This window comes from Thalassophryne amazonica, chromosome 18, assembly GCF_902500255.1.
Source record: "Thalassophryne amazonica chromosome 18, fThaAma1.1, whole genome shotgun sequence".
NCBI lineage: Eukaryota > Metazoa > Chordata > Actinopteri > Batrachoidiformes > Batrachoididae > Thalassophryne > Thalassophryne amazonica.
The window spans coordinates 53975454-53988401 of record NC_047120.1 but is presented as its reverse complement, the minus strand read 5'-3'; the positions used below and the strand labels follow the sequence as shown (position 1 = coordinate 53988401).

At 44.0% G+C, this 12948-nt stretch overlaps 1 protein-coding gene across 3 annotated transcripts in view; it reads left to right on the top strand.

Annotated features, from left to right (window-relative positions):
- capn15 (calpain 15) overlaps positions 1-12948 on the top strand; it is a 120918-nt gene that overhangs the window by 72955 nt on the left and 35015 nt on the right. The gene's annotated exons all lie outside the window — the stretch shown is intronic.

Sequence of the window (12948 nt, the reverse complement as noted above, 5' to 3'; positions counted from 1 at the left end):
CTAATAAAAGGAATTTAAAAGGATAGGAAGCATCGTTCCATATTATGCCACTATGCCAGCCATAGGAGAGGGAAAATAGATGCATCTTAAGTCTGGACTTGAATGTCTGTACGAAATCTGTTTTATCTCTGCAGGGAGTTCATTCCACAGGGGCACAATAAGAGAAGGTTCTGTGGCCCACAGACTTTTTATTCACCAGGGCACACAAAGTAGTCCTGTGAACACAGAGCCCATGCCGGTATGTAGGATTTAATTAGGTCATCTAAGTAGGGAGGTGCTAGTTCGTGAATAATTTTATAGGTTCGTAACAGAACCTTGAAATCTAACCTCACAGAGACAGGAAGCCAGTGAAGAGATGGCAGAATCATTGTAATGCGGCCAAACTTCCTGCTTCTTGTCAAAACTCTGGCGGCAGCATCTTGAACCAATTGTTGGTCCCCAATGCTGGTCTGCGGCAAACCATAGAGTAGAACATTTCAGTAGTCCAATCTGGAAGAGGCAAAAGCATGAATCAGGGTCTCAGTATCAGGTATAGACAGGATGGGATGAATCTTTGCAATGTTTTGAAGGTGAAAGAAAGCAGTCCTCATGATATCTCTGATGTGTAGCTCAAAGGACAGCATGGGATAAAGATCACCCCAAGGTTCCTCACTATGGTTCCACTGTGGCACGAGCCTAGGTTCAGCGTTAGCTGGTCAAACTGATGTTGATGTCTCGCTGGACCAAGGATCATCATTTCAGTGTTGTCTGAGTTTAAAAGTAAGAAAGTGCTGGACGTCCAGCTTTTCACTGACCCAACGCAATCCTCTTCAGTCTTTATGTGTATGAGATTGCCACCAGTTATCGACATGTCCAGCTGAGGGTATCAGCATAGCAATGAAAAGTAGTCCCATAACACCACAGTATGTGCCCAAAGGGGTGCTATGTGAAGGGAGAAAAGCAAGGGTCCTAAGACGGACCCCTGTGGAAACCCATATTTCATGTCAACAAGGTTAGAGGTAATGTTGTTGTATAGGACACAGTAAGAGTGGCTGGTTAGGTTGGATGTGAATCATACAAGGACACTTATAGTAATCCCAAAATGGTCTCCACCCTACCAAGTAGACTACAGTGATCCACCGTATCAAATGCAGCAGTAAGATCTAACAGCAACAGAACTGTAGTGGTGTCTGAATCCACTGCAAGCAGTAGATCATTTACCACTTTAATGAGGGCTGTCTCTTTGGAATTGTGTGTTCTAAATACAGATAACAGTGGCTCAGACAGATTATTCACAGTAAGGTGGTCCACGAGCTGCTATGAAACCACTTTTTTCAAGGATTTTAGAACAAAGTGATAGATTTGATATTGGCCTATAATTTTTCAGTAGACTCGGGTCAATGTTAGGTTTCTTAAATAATGGTTTAATCACTGCAGGTTTGAAACATTTAGGAACAGATCCCAAGGTTAGCAAGTTTTTTTTGTTTGTTTGTTTTTTGTTTTGTAATTCTCCCTACTTGCTGTAGCTTTATGAGTTTTTTGAGTATTACTGTAAATTTGTCTGGATGAATTTACAAAGACTCTTTAAAGAGATTTCAAGTTAAGCTCATAATGTATACCATTAGGAGAGGTGCATTGCAAATTTCCATTGTGTTGCCAACAAATATCCATAATGTAGTGTGTTGAACTTCCATGGAGACAAATGCCAAATGAAGGGGTGGGGGGATAGCAGAATGACTGAAGACCTTTACTGACTGTACTGTGTCCAAGAACATTTCTCCATTGATGATACAGTAGTGTTCAGAATAATAGTAGTGCTATGTGACTAAAAAGATTAATCCAGGTTTTGAGTCTATTTCTTATTGTTGCATGGGAAACAAGGTACCAGTAGATTCAGTAGATTGTCACAAATCCAACAAGACCAAGCATTCATGATATGCACACTCTTAAGGCTATGAAATTGGGCTATTAGTAAAAAAAAAAGTAGAAAAGGGGGTGTTCACAATAATAGTAGCATCTGCTGTTGACGCTACAAACTCAAAACTATTATATTCAAACTGCTTTTTTAGCAATCCTGTGAATCACTAAACTAGTATTTAGTTGTATAATCACAGTTTTTCATGATGTCCCCTATTTAAGGATGAAGCCAGCACCTGTTGAACGTGCTTTTCTCTTTGAAAGCCTGAGGAAAATGGAACGTTCAAGACATTGTTCAGAAGAACAGCGTAGTGTTATGTGTCGGACGCAGCTCGGAGAACCGACCAGCGTTTGAAGGACCCAGTATGAAATAAGCAGAGCACGGTACAAAGGCTAACTGAATTTAATACATAACAGTGATAATATAACAACAAAAGGTGCGGCCTGGCGTGGTGCGCTCCCAGCAGCGCTAACGGTCCGGAGCCAGAAGTTGTTTCGGACCCAAGGACCCCGCCGACACCCCCCAGGTGGCCGCAACAACCGAGTCTGTGAAAGAAGGAACCATTATGTGAGTCCACACTCTACACACAGAACACTTAAAGGTGTACAAACAGCAAACACTTCCTGGCTTGATTACTGATCAGCTTCCCAACCTGCAGGCATGGAACATCCAGTTCACAAAACTCCACCGCAGTGAAAGCTGATACATGACTAACATACAGCTCAATACAATAAGGTGTGAGGGACACCACATTTACTGACTGTATAACTGTTAGTCACAAAATCTAACGTACCTCAGGAAGTGTGCTGACGAGCGTGAGACCCTCACCCCCTCCTCTTTCACAGACTGTGCATCAAACCTGGACGTTCTCAGCATCCGCTGCTGATGAGATGGCTCCCAAGACGACGATCTCACCCGTCTGGTCACAAGGTCGAGTCTGGCCAACACACACTGTGCACTCCAGTCTTAAATGCCAACATGTTCCAATCCATCCAGATGCACCACAGCTGTGAGTCCTGACGAGTCGCAGGTGATCAGGGTGAGGTCCTGACAGCCTCAGCAACACAGCCACTCAGTCCCAAACGCACGCCACCTGGGAGGAAAACCAAAAGACAGAAACAAACCGGCAGCCAGGCCCCCCAGCCATATAACACGTAGTTTGATTAAAAAGTTGATTGGAGAGGGGAAAACTTATACGCAGGTGCAAAAAATTATAGGCTGTTCATCTACAGTGGTAGTATGACTGGTAAAGGGAGAGAGCTGGCTGATATGATGGAGAGGAGAAAGGTAGACATATTGTGTGTGCAAGAGACCAAGTGGAAGGGAAGTAAGAGCAGGAGCATCGGCGGTGGGTACAAGTTGTTGTACCATGGTGAGGACAGGAAGAGAAATGGTGTTGGGGTCATTTTAAAGGAAGAGTATGGTAAAAGTGTGTTGGAGGTTAAGCTAGTGTCTGACAGGGTGATGAGTGTGAAGTTGGAAATTGAAAGGGTGATGATGAATATCATCAGTGCATATGCCCCACAGGTTGGTTGTGAGATGGAGAAAGAAGATTTCTGGAGTGTGTTAGATGAGGTGGTGGAGAGTGTGCCCAAGCATGAAAGAGTGGTGATAGGAACAGACTTCAATGGGCATGTTGGTGAAGGGAACAGAGGTGATGAGGAAGTAATGGGTAGATATGGTATCAAGGATAGGAATGGGGAAGGACAGATGGTAGTTGATTTTGCAAAAAGGATGGAAATGGCTGTGGTGAATACCTACTTTAAGAAAAGAGGAGCACAGGGTAACATATAAGAGTGGAGGAAGGTGCACACAGGTGGACTACATTCTTTATAGGAGATGCAAGCTAAAAGAAATCACAGACTGTAAGGTGGTAGCAGGAGAGAGTGTCACTAGACAGCACAGGATGGTTGTTTGTAGGATGACTTTAGAGGTAAAGAAGAAGAAGAGAGTGAGAGCTCAACAAAGGATCAGATGGTGGAAGCTGAAGGAGGAAGACTGTTGTGTGAAATTTAGCGTGCAGGTGAGAGAAGCACTGGTTGGAGGGGAAGCAATTTTGGACAACTGGAAAAGTACTGCAGATGTGGTGAGGGAGACAGCTAGGACAGTACTGGCTATGACATCTGGACAGTGGAAGGAAGACAAGGAGACTTGGTGGTGGAATGAAGAGGTCCAGGAAAGTATAAGGAGAAAGAGGTTGGCGAAAATGTTTTAGGATAGTCGGAGAGATGAAGAAAGTAGACAGGAGTACAAGGAGATGCGGCGTAAGGCAAAAAGAGAAGTGGCAAAACAAAGGAAAAGGCATATTGCGAGCTGTACAAGAAGTTGTAATAGTAAGGAAGGAGAAAAGGACTTGTACCGATTGGCCAGACAAAGGGACAGAGCTGGAAAGGATGTGCAGCAGGTTAGGGGTAAAAGATGCACATGGTAATGTGCTGACAAGTGAGGAGTGTGTGCTAGAAGGTGGAGGGAATATTTTCCAGAGTTGATGAATAAGAAAATGAGCGAGAGAAAAGGCTGGATGATGTGGTGAGAGTAAATCAGGAAGTACAAGAGATTAGCAAGGAAGAAGTGAGGGCTGCTATGAAGAGGATGAAGAGTGGAAAGGCAGTCGGTCCAGATGACATTCCAGTGGAGGCATGGAAATGTCTAGGAGAGATGGCAGAGTTTCTAACCAGATTGTTTAATAAAATCTTGGAAAGTGAGAGCATGCCTGAGGAGTGGAGATGAAGTGTGCTGGTTCCTATTTTCAAGAACAAGGGTGATGTGCAGAGCTGCAGTAACTACAGAGGCATAAAGCTGATCAGCCACAGCATGAAGTTATGGGAAGGAGTAGTAGAAGCTAGGCTTAGAAAACAGGTGAAGATCTGTGAGCAGCAATATGGTTTCATGCCAAGAAAGAGCACTACAGATGCAATGTTTGCTCTGAGAATACTGTTGGAAAAGTACAGAGAAGGACAGAAAGAGTTACATTGTGTGTTTGTGGACTTAGAAAAAGCTTATGATAGGGTGCCAAGAGAAGAGTTGTGGTATTGTATGAGGAAGTCTGGAGCGGCAGAGAAGTATGCTAGGGTAGTGCAGGACATGTACAAGAATAGTGTGACAGCGGTGAGATGCGCAGTCGGAATGACAGACTCATTCAAGGTGGAGGTGGGATTACACCAAGGATCAGCTCTGAGTCCTTTCTTGTTTGCAGTGGTGATGGACAGGTTTACAGATGAGATCAGACAGGAGTCCCCATGGACTATGATGTTTGCAGATGACATTGTGATCTATAGTGAGAGTAGAGAGCAAGTTGAGTCTAGTCTGGAGAAGTGGAGATATGCTTTGGAGAGAAGGGGAATGAAAGTCAGTAGAAGCAAGACTGAGTACTGTGTGTGAAGGAGAGGGAGCCCAGTGGAATAGTGCAGTTTACAAGGAGTAGAAGTGGTGAAAGTAGATGAGTTTAAATATTTGGGGTCAACGTTCAAAGTAATGGAGAGTGTGGTAAAGAGGTGAAGAACAGAGTGCAGCAGGGTGGAGTGGGTGGAGAAAGGTGGCAGGAGTGATTGTGACCGAAGAATATCAGCAAGGGTGAAGGGGAAAGTTTACAAAACAGTAGTGAGACCAGCTATGTTGTATGGTTTAGAGACAGTGGCACTAACAAAAAGACAGGAGGCAGAGCTGGAGGTGGCAGAAGCTGAAGATTTGAGATTCTCTTTGGGAGTGACAAGAATTGACAAGATTAGGAATGAACATATCAGAGGGACAGCTCAGGTGGGACGGTTTGGAGACAAAGTCAGAGAGGCGAGATTGAGATGGTTTGGACATGTGCAGAGGAGGGACCCAGTGTATATAGGGAGAAGGATGCTGAGGATGGAGCCACCAGGCAGGAGGAGAAGAGGGAGACCAAAGAGGAGGTTCATGGATGTGCTGAGAGAGGACATGCAGGTGGTTGGTGTGACAGAGGAAGATACAGAGGACAGGGTGAGATGGAAACGATTGATCTGCTGTGGTGACCCCTAATGGGAACAGCCGAAAGACAAAGAAGAAGAATCTACAGTGATCTCCAATGCTTTAAAATGGACAAAAAACCGAGACGCGTGGAAGAAAACGGAAAACAACCATCAAAATAGAATAGAATAGAATAGAAAGCCTTTATTGTCATTATACACAGCAAACAGTCTGCATAGTACAACGAGATTAGGGGGGCTGCTCCTTAAAAAGTGCACGCAGTGCAATACCAGACAATATAACATGAATAACATGAATAAAGCCCAAATGAGGTGGGCTTCATAGATAATTGGCAAAGCTTCTGGGGAAAACCTGGTCTTGTTAGGAGAGACGGCATCCATCCCACTTTGGATGGAGCAGCTCTCATTTCTAGAAATCTGGCCAATTTTCTTAAATCCTCCAAACCGTGACTATCCAGGGGTTGGGACCAGGAAGCAGAGTTGTAGTCTTACACACCTCTCTGCAGCTTCTCTCCCCCTGCCATCCCCTCATTACCCCATCCCCGTAGAGACGGTGCCTGCTCCCAGACTCCAATAACCAGCAAAAATCTATTTAAGCAATAAAATTCAAAAAGAAAAAATAATATAGCACCTTCAACTGCACCACAGACTAAAACAGTAAATGTGGTCTATTAAACATTAGGTCTCTCTCTTCTAAGTCCCTGTTGGTAAATGATATAATAATTGATCAACATATTGATTTATTCTGCCTAACAGAAACCTGGTTACAGCAGGATGAATATGTTAGTTTAAATGAGTCAACACCCCCGAGTCACACTAACTGTCAGAATGCTCGTAGCACGGGCCGGGGTGGAGGATTAGCAGCAATCTCCATTCCAGCTTATTAATTAATCCAAAACCCAGACAGAGCTTTAATTCATTTGAAAGCTTGTCTCTTAGTCTTGTCCATCCAAATTGGAAGTCCCAAAAACCAGTTTTATTTGTTATTATCTATCGTCCACCTGGTCGTTACTGTGAGTTTCTCTGTGAATTTTCAGACCTTTTGTCTGACTTAGTGCTTAGCTCAGATAAGATAATTATAGTGGGCGATTTTAACATCCACACAGATGCTGAGAATGACAGCCTCAACACTGCATTTAATCTATATTAGACTCTATTGGCTTTGCTCAAAAAGTAAATGAGTCCACCCACCACTTTAATCATATCTTAGATCTTGTTCTGACTTATGGTATGGAAATAGAAGACTTAACAGTATTCCCTGAAAACTCCCTTCTGTCTGATCATTTCTTAATAACATTTACATTTACTCTGATGGACTACCCAGCAGTGGGGAATAAGTTCATTACACTAGAAGTCTTTCAGAAAGCGCTGTAACTAGGTTTAAGGATATGATTCCCTTCTTTATGTTCTCTAATGCCATATACCAACACAGTGCAGAGTAGCTACCTAAACTCTGTAAGGAGATAGAGTATCTCATCAATAGTTTTACATCCTCATTGAAGACAACTTTGGATGCTGTAGCTCCTCTGAAAAGAGAGCTTTAAATCAGAAGTGTCTGACTCCGTGGTATAACTCACAAACTCGTAGCTTAAAGCAGATAACCCGTAAGTTGGAGAGGAAATGGCGTCTCACTAATTTAGAAGATCTTCACTTAGCCTGGAAAAAGAGTCTGTTGCTCTATAAAAAAGCCCTCCGTAAAGCTAGGACATCTTTCTACTCATCACTAATTGAAGAAAATAAGAACAACCCCAGGTTTCTTTTCAGCACTGTAGCCAGGCTGACAAAGAGTCAGAGCTCTATTGAGCTGAGTATTCCATTAACTTTAACTAGTAATGACTTCATGACTTTCTTTGCTAACAAACTTTTAACTATTAGAGAAAAAATTACTCATAACCATCCCAAAGACGTATCGTTATCTTTGGCTGCTTTCAGTGATGCCGGTATTTGGTTAGACTCTTTCTCTCCGATTGTTCTGTCTGAGTTATTCTCATTAGTTACTTCATCCAAACCATCAACATGTTTATTAGACCCCATTCCTACCAGGCTGCTCAAGGAAGCCCTACCATTATTTAATGCTTCGATCTTAAATATGATCAATCTATCTTTGTTAGTTGGCTATGTACCACAGGCTTTTAAGGTGGCAGTAATTAAACCATTACTTAAAAAGCCATCACTTGACCCAGCTATCTTAGCTAATTATAGGCCAATCTCCAACCTTCCTTTTCTCTCAAGAATTCTTGAAAGGGTAGTTGTAAAACAGCTAACTGATCATCTGCAGAGGAATGGTCTATTTGAAGAGTTTCAGTCAGGTTTTAGAATTCATCATAGTACAGAAACAGCATTAGTGAAGGTTACAAATGATCTTCTTATGGCCTCGGACAGTGGACTCATCTCTGTGCTTGTTCTGTTAGACCTCAGTGCTGCTTTTGATACTGTTGACCATAAAATTTTATTACAGAGATTAGAGCATGCCATAGGTATAAAGGCACTGCGCTGCGGTGGTTTGAATCATATTTGTCTAATAGATTACAATTTGTTCATGTAAATGGGGAATCTTCTTCACAGACTAAAGTTAATTATGGAGTTCCACAAGGTTCTGTGCTAGGACCAATTTTATTTACTTTATACATGCTTCCCTTAGGCAGTATTATTAGACGGTATTGCTTAAATTTTCATTGTTACGCAGATGATACCCAGCTTTATCTATCCATGAAGCCAGAGGACACACACCAATTAGCTAAACTGCAGGATTGTCTTACAGACATAAAGACATGGATGACCTCTAATTTCCTGCTTTTAAACTCAGATAAAACTGAAGTTATTGTACTTGGCCCCACAAATCTTAGAAACATGGTGTCTAACCAGATCCTTACTCTGGATGGCATTACCCTGACCTCTAGTAATACTGTGAGAAATCTTGGAGTCATTTTTGATCAGGATATGTCATTCAAAGCGCATATTAAACAAATATGTAGGACTGCTTTTTTGCATTTACGCAATATCTCTAAAATCAGAAAGGTCTTGTCTCAGAGTGATGCTGAAAACTAATTCATGCATTTATTTCCTCTAGGCTGGACTATTGTAATTCATTATTATCAGGTTGTCCTAAAAGTTCCCTAAAAAGCCTTCAGTTAATTCAAAATGCTGCAGCTAGAGTACTGACGGGGACTAGAAGGAGAGAGCATATCTCACCCATATTGGCCTCTCTTCATTGGCTTCCTGTTAATTCTAGAATAGAATTTAAAATTCTTCTTCTTACTTATAAGGTTTGAATAATCAGGTCCCATCTTATCTTAGGGACCTCGTAGTACATATCACCCCAATAGAGCGCTTCGCTCTCAGACTGCAGGCTTACTTGTAGTTCCTAGGGTTGTAAGAGTAGAATGGGAGGCAGAGCCTTCAGCTTTCAGGCTCCTCTCCTGTGGACCAGCTCCCAATTCAGATCAGGGAGACACACACCCTCTCTACTTTTAAGATTAGGCTTAAAACTTTCCTTTTTGCTAAAGCTTATAGTTAGGGCTGGATCAGGTGACCCTGAACATCCCTTAGTTTATGCTGCTATAGACGTAGACTGCTGGGGGTTCCCATGATGCACTGTTTCTTTCTCTTTTTGCTCTGTATGCACCACTCTGCATTTAATCATTAGTGAATCGATCTCTGCTCCCCTCCACAGCATGTCTTTTTCTTGGTTCTCTCCCTCAGCCCCAACCAGTCCCAGCAGAAGACTGCCCCCTCCCTGAGCCTGGTTCTGCTGGAGGTTTCTTCCTGTTAAAAGGGAGTTTTTCCTTCCCACTGTAGCCAAGTGCTTGCTCACAGGGGGTCGTTTTGACCGTTGGGGTTTTACATAATTATTGTATGGCCTTGCCTTACAATATAAAGCGCCTTGGGGCAACTGTTTGTTGTGATTTGGCGCTATATAAAAAAATTGATTAATTGATTGATTGATTGATAAACAACAATATCACATAAGGAAAAACGTGAAGTCCTTTGCTGAAAAGTAAAATTGTGTAACATGTGGACAATGTAAACAGTGTAGCAATTGAGAGAGTGCAAAAGGAAATGTAAAACTGTATGACAACTATAGGCGATATAATAAACAATGGAACAACTGAACAATGTGCAAAAGTCCTGTGCTACAAATGAGATAGATATGGTGCGACTCAGTACCTAATATAGTCCGTTTTTAGAGCAGATTATTGTTCAACATGGTGATGGTTTTGGGGAAGAAACTGTCTCTGAGTCTATTTGTCCTGGCCTGTATGGACCTGTAGCGCCTGCCAGAGGGCAACAGGTTGAAGAGGTGAAAGCTGGGGTGTGTATTGTCCTTGAGAATGTTCTTGGCCCTACTAAGACAGCGGGAGGTTGTAGATGGGTGGAAATGGGGGCAGAGGACAGCCAATGATTTTTTGGGCAGTGTTTGCTACCCTCTGCAGTCTCTTCCTGTCAGCTTCAGTGCAGCTGGAGTGCCACACTGACACTGCGTAGGTCAGCAGGCTCTCTATAGTGGAGCGATAGAAGGTCACCAGCAGGGGTGTGCTTAATTGCTCTTTCCTAAGCACCCTCAAGAAGTGTAGTCGCAGCTGGGCCTTCTTGACCAGTGCTGCGGTGTTGACTGACCAGGAGAGGTCAGCAGAGATGTGAACCCCTAGGAACTTGAAGGACTCCACTCGCTCCACGCATTCGCCATTGATGTACAGTGGGGCAGGGGCAGTTTTCTTTCAATGGAAGTCCAGGTTGAGTTCCTTAGTCTTTGTGATGTTTAGTGCCAAGTTGTTGGCTGCACTCCACTTGACCAGTTTTTGGACCTCATCCCTGTAGGCCGCTTTGTTTCCCCCTGTTATCAGCCCCACCACTGTTGTGTCATCAGCAAATTTAACGATGATGTTCTCCGATTGGGTGGGGGTGCAGTCAGATGTGTAGAGCGAGTAGAGAAGTGGGCTCAGCACACAGCCCTGGGGGGAGCCGGTACTGAGAGTACGGAAGGAGAAGTGAGGACCAAGCTTCACCTGCTGTGGTCGGTTGACTAGGAAGTCTTTGATCCAGGAGCAGGTGGGGCACTTTTGCGGCACATTCCACTGTTACAGGAGATTTTGTAATGAAAGACGTGCGGAGGATTTCGTGCGGGTGTTGTGGTTGAGTGCCGTGCCTGAGACTCAAAACGGGCATAGAAACTGTTCAGTTCCTCTGCTAGTGCCAGATCTGAGTTCCCTGGTGTTGCAGCACAACCTCTGTAATTGGTGATCGACTGCATGCCCTGCCACACCTGTCGGGGGTTGTTAAGCTGGTCCTCTATCCTGCTCTTATGCTCCGCTTTGGCGGTCTTGATGCCTCTCCTCAGGTCAGCACGGGTGGTGTTGTATAGTGCTCTGTCTCCCGATCTGAAGGCTGCGTCCTGGTCCCGGAGGAGCGTGCGGACCTGGCTAGTCATCCATGGTTTTTGGTTTGGAAACACCAGAATGTTCTTTTCCACAGTAACCATTTCAATGCAGTACTTGATGTAGGACAGTACTGTTATTGTGAATGTAGCCAAGTCTTCATGGTAAAAGGCTACCCACTGTGTCTGGTCAAAGCAGTCCTGCAGACGGGTGAGGGCAGCATCAGGCCAGGTGGTTAATGGTCAGCCGTTTGAGGCTTTGTTTGTCGGTTGAGGGGGGTGTAAGCGGGGGTGAGAAACAGGGAGAGGTGATCTGACTGGCCCAGGTGGGGGAGGGGTATGGCTCTGTATGCTCTCTTGATTTTGAGTATAAACATGGTCAGAGTGTTTCCCCTCTTGTAGGACATTTCACGTGTTGGTGAAATTTTGGTAAAACAGTTTAAGATTTGCCTTATTAAAGTCACCCGCAATGATGTGAACGCCGTTTGCATAGGCATTCTGTTGTTTGTTTATGGCGTTTAGCAGCAGGGAGAGAGCTATGTTTACATTAGCATCCGGTGGTATGTAGACTGCCGTATTGACCACAGCAGCTAGCTCTCTAGGCAGGTAGAATGGTCTGCATCTTACTGACATAAACTCTAAGTCAGGAGAACAGTGTCTGACCAGAACAGTACTATTATTGCACCAACCTTCATGTATGTAGATGCAGAGGCCCCCACCTCTGTTTTTCCCTGAGTCGCTGTTCCTGTCCCATCTGTGTAGCGTGCGGCCTGCTAGCTGCGCCAAAGCATCGGGGATTTGTGCATGTAGCCATGTCTCTGTGATTATAAGTGCGCAGCACTCTTGAATGTAGCGATTCCCAGCTAGCTGTAGTTCCAAATCGTCCGTTTTGTGTACCAAGGATCTGGCGTTTGAGAGATAAAGGCTTGGCAGCGGTGGTTTGAGTGGCTGTTTCCTTAGGTTATGCAGCAGTCCAGCCCTGCAGCCCCGTTTTTGCTTTCTCTCGCGACGCCGCCTGCGTCGCTTGCCGGCCCCAATAACAATCCACGGAGATCCCGCTGGTCTCGCTATCTCGTCTGGGATGTTGTGAGTTCGCTGAAAGTCGCTGCGGATGGTAGTTTTCTGTTGAAAACCGATGTTTATTAAGTCCACCCGGTCGTACTGTTTGTAAAAGTCCGTAACCGACGTACAAGATTCCAAAACAACACACAAAAGACACAAAAAGGTGCACAAATAGGGAGAGCTGTAAGCCACTGCGTCTGCGCGTGCCACCATCTTGGATATATCATGGATAGAAGAATAACCAGAATGGCAAAGGCTCACCCATTGATCAGCTCCAGGATGATCAAAGACAGTCTGGAGTTACCTGTAAGTACTGTGACAGTTAGAAGACGCCTGTGTGAAGCTAATTTATTTGCAAGAATCCCCCGCAAAGTCCCTCTGTTAAATAAAAGACGTGCAGAAGAGGTTACAATTTGCCAACAAACACATCAACTGGCCTAAAGAGAAATGGAGGAATATTTTGTGGACTGATAAGAGTAAAATTGTTCTTTTTGGGTCTGAGGGCCGCAGACAGTTTGTGAGACCACCCCCAAACTGAAGACAGTGAAGCATGGTGGTGCAAGCATCATGATATGGGCATGTTTCTCCTACTATGGTGTTGGGCCTATATATCGCATACCAGGTATCATGGATCAGTTTGGATATGTCAAAATACTTGAAGA